General features: G+C 31.8%; 1 pseudogene; it reads right to left on the bottom strand.

Moving 5' to 3' along the window:
* Positions 1–4,428: 4,428 nt before the first annotated feature.
* Positions 4,429–8,465, bottom strand: LOC105118362 (chloroplast envelope membrane protein-like; annotated as a pseudogene).
* Positions 8,466–8,472: the final 7 nt, after the last annotated feature.

Raw genomic sequence — 8,472 nt, 5'->3', positions numbered from 1 at the left:
TTTATAGTCTTTTTTTTATTTTTTTTATGTTTTATTTGTGTATGTAATAATTAAAGTCGCTTATAGAGGCATTTACTTTGCGTCCTTCGTGACGTTAGCCTCGCCACGTATTCAAATTCTTAGTTTGGCCTCGGAGTTTGGTTTTATTACGGGTAATGCCACTGTCAGGGAACATTTGTTTTTTCGGGGGCTGGACTTTTCCACTTGGGTTGGTGCGATGCTACTTTTTAATACTAAAAATGCCCTTATTTATCTTTCTGAATTACAATATGGTCCCTCATTCTTGGACTTTTCCAACCAACATCCACGAAAACCATTCAAAGAATTGAGAAGCAAAAAAAAGAGGAAGTAAACAAAGACTTTTTTTTTTTTTTGTTTTGAAACCGTAACCTCGAGAAAGAAAGAACACAATGACAAACACGCAAGGGAATAAAACATGGGGGTTATCTTTCGCCAGGAAAGTGGATGCTGAATTCATCTGGTTCGATCATGTGCTTGATGGTGTCATCCGAGATATTGTAATTTAAGACGCACATTTATAGTGGGGGACCTTGAGTTGTTGTTGAGTTGCCTTGCCATGGACCATCCATTTCTGGTCCCTGCTGCTACAGAGCTCAACTAGCTCCTATCTTAGCTCGAAGCGTGACAGCCAGCCATGCAACTTTGTAGCAGCAGGAAACATGAAAAGCTAGAAGAAGCATTGCTGCTATTTGTCAGCTGGGGTCCGAGCCCTTACACTCCTCCATTAACCCTCGAGAGTATGAACCATCAAAGTATCCAGGCAGAGATAGCTAGAAGCATTGCTGCTATTTGTCAGCTGGGGTGCGAGCTGATTAGTATTTAAAAGTACATTTTTATCATGGTTTTATATCATCATTTTGCACTTGAAGTATCAATAACTCCTTAACCAAAGCATATTTTATAATAATATATCTAATAATATAAGATACCTATAATTTGTGGTAAATGTCTATTTTTAATGCAGGCCTATCACATAAATGAAAGGATTGATTGATGACTTGAAGAACTTAAATTGCAAGGATAAAGAGATGGCCAAACTTAGAAAAGAGATGTCGGTGCAATCCAAACCGGAACACTGTTTGGTAATTGAGTCATATCTGGAGCTACAGATCTCAGATTTAGGTCCAATTTATATGGATGGAAAGGTAAGACATAGGCCTACAACTTTCATATGGAGCCCAAGATCTAAAAAGGCCATTATCAAGTCCAAATTGTAGCAACAACAAAGAAGCCCGAATCTGTCTTCCAGCCCGAGCACTGTTCGGTATTTTGGCCATATCTGGAGTTCTAGAAGTCCAAATGAGCTGAATTTTTTACACAAGAAAGCTGAGACAATTGCCTACAACTTTCATGTTTGCAACTGGCTCCAATTTTGACGTTATCAATGACGTTTTGGGCAGACAAGAGAAGATAAGGATTGTCACCAAGTCAAAAGTTGGCCACCCACTTATCAATTAGTCATCAAATCAATAGTTCCCAATTTTGGCCTATAAAAGGAGGCATTTGCCATGCATTTAGGCATCTTGGTTTCCAGATCAAGATCATGCTCTTCCTTTCTCTCTTTGTATTTTTTATGCTTTGTTTTCATTAATATTAAGTTTATGCCTTTCATTTCCTTTCCTTTACTTAGTTAACTTTTATGTTGTTATTTTGTTTATCTATTTTTCTTTCTTTCATTATGTCTAGCTAAGTTAATTATGTCAAGGTGAAAAGGTTACACTAATGGTGTGAGAATAAGTATAATGTAAACTTAATATGGACTTTAATGTTTGATACTAACATGTTTTATATTTGTTATCTTGTTCACTCTTTAATACTTTGCTTGTTAAATGATTAATCTTGATTTATGTTGTATAACACTTGGTACAACAAATGCTTGGCACTTTCATAGCCCATAATGTATGGTATAACCGACACCTGAGCTATGAAAGGAACTTGATTTGTTGTTAACATAAGTTATAATCATGAATGCTTGACGAGATTTACAAGTATTAGCATTAATTGAATAGGATGACTAATGTAATCATGTTAACAATATATAATCTGATTGGAACCTCCTTTGTGTGTGGTTTCCAATTCAATAATAAGAGTTTATACTATACTTGTTTGATATACCATTAGTGGAACCTCTAACCTTGACATTTGTTATTATTATTGTTTAATCCTTACATTAATATTTCATCTCTAAGTTCTCATCATCATCATCTTCTTCTTCTTCTCTTTTATTATTATTATTATTATTATTATTATTATTATTATTATTATTATTATTATTATTATTATTATTATTATTACTACTACTATTAATACTATTATTATTATTATTATTATTATTATTATTGTTATTATTATTATTATTGTTGTTGTTATTGTTATTGTTGTTGTTGTTGTATTATTGTTATTTATAATTTGTACAATTAACCTCCCTGTGGTTCGACCCTGGTCTTACCAGGTTATTTATTACTTCGACACTCCTGCACTTGGGAGAAGACAATCAACCTTTTAGTCGTGTCACGAGCCCTTACCCTCCTCCATTAACCCTCTAGAGCATGAACCATCAAAGTATCCAGACAGGCAGAGATGTGTGAATCCGTACGCAGGATGCGATCTGGGAGGAGCATAAATGATGTCCCGTGCTGGTGATAAACCAGGAGGGGATAGTAAGCCTTGTTCAAACATCAGGAATAACTAGTGAAAATGTATCATGTATGCATATATACAAAGGAAATCAATCCATTGGAGCAGATCAAACGAATGAAGACATGCAGATTGTCATTGAATCACATGAAAATCATGTCAAGAGAAGGTATTTGAACAACGAACAAACTCCTTCCGCAGAGAATAAAGGTCTAGCCTGGGAGTTCATTGTCTCCATTTACTTACAAAACTGGACACGCCTCTATCAATGAAGATATATGGTGTTGGGTTTCAGCCAAAACGGTAAATTTAAAAAATTTAGGGGTGTTAAGGATATTATTAGGTAAATTTAAAGTTGTTTAGAGTTAATATTAAAAATTATATTTTAAAAAGAATAATTGTTTTAATGTTTGGTTATTGTAAATTACAAATTATTTAATTTTTCAGTTTTTAAGAGTAATTCACATGATTCATCACCAATAAAAAATTTCTTATATTATTTTATAAAAAATAATTGTTATACTTTTAAATGTCAAGGTTTTTTATATTTAAATGTTTATGTACTGAATTGTTATACTATGTTCTAATATTAAAAAAATAAAAGCATAACATTCTATTTATATGGAAACTTAAAAAAATTATAAAAGACAAATATCAATTTGCCCCTTAAATAATATAACATATATTATTTTAAAATAATTTTAAAAATTATTAAATCAAATCCCTGCATGAAATTTTATATGTCTAGAATTATAATCCCTTATATTAATTACATCATCAATTTTTAAAATTTATTTACAATTACATCACATTTAATTAATCATCTCATTTTAATTTTTTTAATTTCTGACCAATAATTCTTACATATATGACCCATTAGGTTTCCTAATAAATTAAACAATTTAATTTATTATTAGTTCAACAATTAATTGAGTTATATTTTAAAATCAAATATAATATTTAATAATCTGTCATGATTCTTCAAATATTACAAAAATAATAAATAGTTTGACTTAGTTTTTTAAAAACTAGTTTATTGGTATAATTATTATTCATTCATCATAAATGTTTCGAATTAGACATTATAATATAAAATATATCTGTTATGTTAAATTATTTTTTATTCTTTGAATAAGATTTGAATCTCATTTCACATTAATCAGTGATTTCACAATCAATATTATTTAAGAACATGTAGAACATTTTTCTAATTCATCTAATAGTGATGAATTATCTTTTAATAATTCAAATGCCTTCATGTAGTTTATATTATACCCAATATATATCAGGTTTTTACCTTTTATTAGAATAACATGTGGTCAGGATCAAAACATAACACACTCTCTATATAAGATAACTTAGTGATTTTAAGTTTAAACATCATTCGTACAACTACCATATGATCTTTTTCATAAACATTAGTGATTTCTCTATATAAAATTAAATCAGTTCAGTATATATGTCATCTGACAAGCACATGCATATTAGTTTCAGATATCTCTCATATTTCAATTTATAAAAACAACTAATTTCTTTCATAAAAGAATAAACATAATATACATCGATTTTAATATCCTTAATTAATGTTCAATCTTTAATAGAACATTGACCATGAACATTTAGAAACAACTTTAATGTAATATAAATATCATAATTATAACAATTTTATAATTTTTTATGTAGAGCATTTTTATTCTACAGACTTTATCTTTACTTTAAATTCATTCATCAAATTAGATTCATTAATTAATTATAAATACATATTAAAAATATAAAAAATTATTAATAATAAATATGTTTTATATAAGTAAAATTAGTAATACGTGAATGAAAGACTATATGCCACAAAAATTGGAGAGGTAGGAAAAAATGTAAGGATTCATGGATCAAACCAAAAAATTTCTGCTAGTGACGCTTCATTTCGCGGAATATGTTTGCCACCTTCCAGGATAATCTTGGTAGGTATTTGAACAACTGTAACACAAACACCATAAGCAATCAACAAAATCATCAGATTTCTCAAATAAAATCATGAGCTTAAGCAATGGGCAGTGCAAGACCCCAACTTGCTCCAACTCTTTCAATGAGAAGTAAACAGAGGTCAAGTTGTCAAATAGTTAATAGAGGTTACAAAATCTATCTAAACTTAATCTTAAAATGGTTGATAGCCTTCAACAATCTCTCCAGTTTATCATCATGGATATAATATCATCCCATGAAAATTTGCTTTTCCTTTCCATATATAACACCTTTCCCGACCATTTGTCATATAAATTCATAGCTAAGCACAACGAAGGGCAGTAGCAACTGGGTGACGAACCAGCATAGCTACCTCATTCATTTAAATTTCAAGTAAACTTTAATCACTTCATTTGTTGATATTCCTATGTGGAAATTAATGATGTTTGGAAGGTAATCAATTCTAGTTTAACTACAGATATACAGTGAATATTTTTCAAAATGAAGGATTTTATTGGAATTCATTTGACGAAACACTTAATTGAGTCAAAATAACATACCCAAAGCTTCACACATGCATCAATGACAACAAGTACCAAGCAGATAAAAATGGTGATAGCAGACTGGTCAACTTTAAGTCCATAGTGCTCGACAATTACCTCCAGCAAGGTCTGCCAACCATATTCAGAGTGATACCTACAGTATTTAATTTTATAAGGGATAATGTTCATTATACAAACAAGAGTGTAAGTGAAAATTATTAGGAGAATAGTGAGCATTTTTTTTAATAACACGTCCTGCAAGAAATATTATCTTGTCAGCTTGCTCACTTTTGTGTGTGTGTGTGTATGTATGTGTGGGTGTGTGTGTGAGAGAGAGAGAGAGAGAAAGAGGAAAAGATTATATGGAATTCAAATATCTTCAATAAACTGCAACTAGTGCATCATGGACATATATTGTTTGAAAAGAAAGAAAAAATTCTAAATTTAAAAGCAAAATCAAGTCGAATAGGGAGGAGGAAGTGAAGTTATAGACTCCATATTCACTATAGTGGCCAACACCAAGTTATTTTACTTTTTTTCTCACTTGCATGAATTCGATCAGGACCAACTTTTGAACTAGCATATAAAATAAAATGTCTTCGGCAAACACGTGCTTGTGAGAATAATTTTGTGAAGAGCAGAAAATATTACCCTAAAAAAATATCTATGATAAGTATGATTAGAAATGCCTTTCCAGTATCTGAAAGATTGTTTAGTATTTTATAACCTGTAAATTTCAGCAAAGCTGCCTGCAAAAGTATAAAAATAAGAAAAAAAAATTGTAACAAACATGACAAGAGTATGATAGAACCAAGCATTTCCAAACTTAGTTCAAGCAAAACAACCATTGAGGGCATATAACTACAATAAGGCAAAAACCATTCAGCAAGTCTCTATGCACTAACTCCAGAAATGCTCTATAACAATTTAGATGAGTAAATAACTCTAAAAGGTACATAAGTGGTTCATTGTTTTCTTTAAAAAGATAAATGATTCTCATGGATATGAATACAGACAAAGTGAAAATTGACAGAAGCATGAAAAAAATTGCTACTTTAGAATAAGGTGACATGCCACTTATTGTTGTTTCCATATAATTGTAGTTTTTGATGGATAGATGATGGCAATTAAGATGACAGTGATAGAGGCCTCACAGTGATGTGAAACATATCAATTCCACACATAAAAGGCACTATGCATAGAGAACGACTGATAACTACTCACTTTTCTCTTATTAAAGTACAAAAGAACAAATATTGAGACCCCAAAAACCATATCTGACCATATGTTGGCAAATGATCTACGGTTTTCTAACCTCAACTCATCTCGTAACTCTAACCTGTTTAAGCAACCAATCAGAAGTTGAAAAGAACAGAATTCACATCAAGATGTTTACATTTGTAATCAAAGATCACAAGGAAAGCTTTTCAAGGTATTGTATTTATAGGGAATTAATCAATGTCATTTAATGTTCTGAAAATAATCCTAGAATTAATGTCTAAGAATACCATTTGAATGAATCTTCTACTCATAAAATGCATTAAGACACAATTCAATAGAGGAATCAGATAGATAACAAACATGATCTACCAAAACAAACACAAAAACATGTTATTCTTACGCTTTATGCCGTAGCTCCCTCCATTCCTCCTCATCGGAGAGAGGTGGAGATTTACCAATCTCTACCTCAAGCTTCAATCTTGCTTTTTCCAATTTTATTTCCTTAATCATCTCAAGCTTTTGATTTTTTCTCACATCAAGCATTTATGCTATAAGTGGTACAATCTTGACATATCTGTTCATGACATGGCTTAATAAATTTAATTAGGAAGACAGAGTTTTACATGTAAGTGCACCATAAGCATTGTTTTAAACATATCAGGTGAAGAAGAGAGCATAATATAAAATCAAATATTTCTTATTGTTAAGATTAGGAGAAGTCACTTAAGAAACCATTTTGACCTAACAGTTACCTGTCTAAGAAGGGCATGAGAACATAGTCATGAACTGCAAAGTCCAAGGCCCAGGATATGATTATCAATACTGCCAAAAATTTAGCCTGCAGCAAGATGAATATGGTTATGGTATTGAGTACAAGCATGCCAAATTGACGAGCAAATTTTCAAAATTAACCAGAGCATACAGAAGATCCATCTTTACAACATGCAAGGTAACTTGACATGAAGTAGTCAGGTTCAACAAAGATCGAAACATGAAATGTCCACTTTGAATAGTTTTGATAACCATACACTTTAATCATATCCAATTAAATATTCATCAAGTCAATGATACTCTATTTAGATTTATTACATAAAACTTAATCCTAAAAGTATAGATACTTCTATCATCTTATATATTGATGTGCTATATGGGGATAGGATTGCCCATCCCTTTTCATACGGATGTCCTTTATTTTGCATCACTATAGCATAGGGTGCTGCAAAATTTTGTTCCATCCAATTCAGTCTATGCAATACAAAGTTAGTGTTGTCCTTAAACAACAATGTTAAAGTTAGTGGTAACATCAACTTCATGAGATTAGAGCCACAAATTTTGACATGGTCACATAAACAACAAATTCTCGATTGGCATTATGAGCATGTAATGAATAGAAATGGAAACCATTTAAACAATCTACCTCGACATGGGAAATGATGGCATAAGGTAGTGCTTTGAAACGAAGTGCAATGAAGTGACTTACTAAGTTCAATGAGGCATACCGAAACAAGCGGTCTTCATAAAACAAATCCTCCTCTTCCCTACCAAAAACCAAATCTCTAACAAACTCGACAAATCCTTTCTCAGGTACAAGGTTAGTAGGATCCGACCGCACATCCTCCACTGAGCCTCCATTTCCAATTCCACCATTTTCATCAAACTCTTTACTCCACCATGAACCATTATTATCATCATCATGACCATTATCACCACAATCCAGTCCTCCCACTTCCTACTCTCCTCGTTCAACATATCTTCTTGTGCTTCTCTCAAGTCCATAATTGCCTCAGCTCTCCTCTTCCAAGCCTCAAATTTCTCTTCCTCAGACAACTCCTCATCACTCGAATTCTCAGACAATTCAGCCTCGGCATCAAGCATATCATCATCCTTTAATCCAAGCCAATTCCCTTCTTCGTCAATAAAAAACCTTCGCCACCAACCTCTCTTTCTCTTAGAAGGATTTTCACCTTTCTTCTTTGCATTTGCAACGACCCCACGAAATCCCCAGCTTTTATTACCAAATTGGGGTAGCAATTTGTATGATTTGGTTAATGAATTTCTATTCCTAGGTGGGTTTTGGCTTTGGTTAGTGTTA

This window comes from Populus euphratica, unplaced genomic scaffold (genome assembly GCF_000495115.2).
Source record: "Populus euphratica unplaced genomic scaffold, PopEup_1.0 scaffold1907.1, whole genome shotgun sequence".
Lineage (NCBI taxonomy): Eukaryota > Viridiplantae > Streptophyta > Magnoliopsida > Malpighiales > Salicaceae > Populus > Populus euphratica.
Note: the sequence above shows the minus strand (reverse complement) of the source record. Positions and strands in the feature narration are given on the sequence as shown.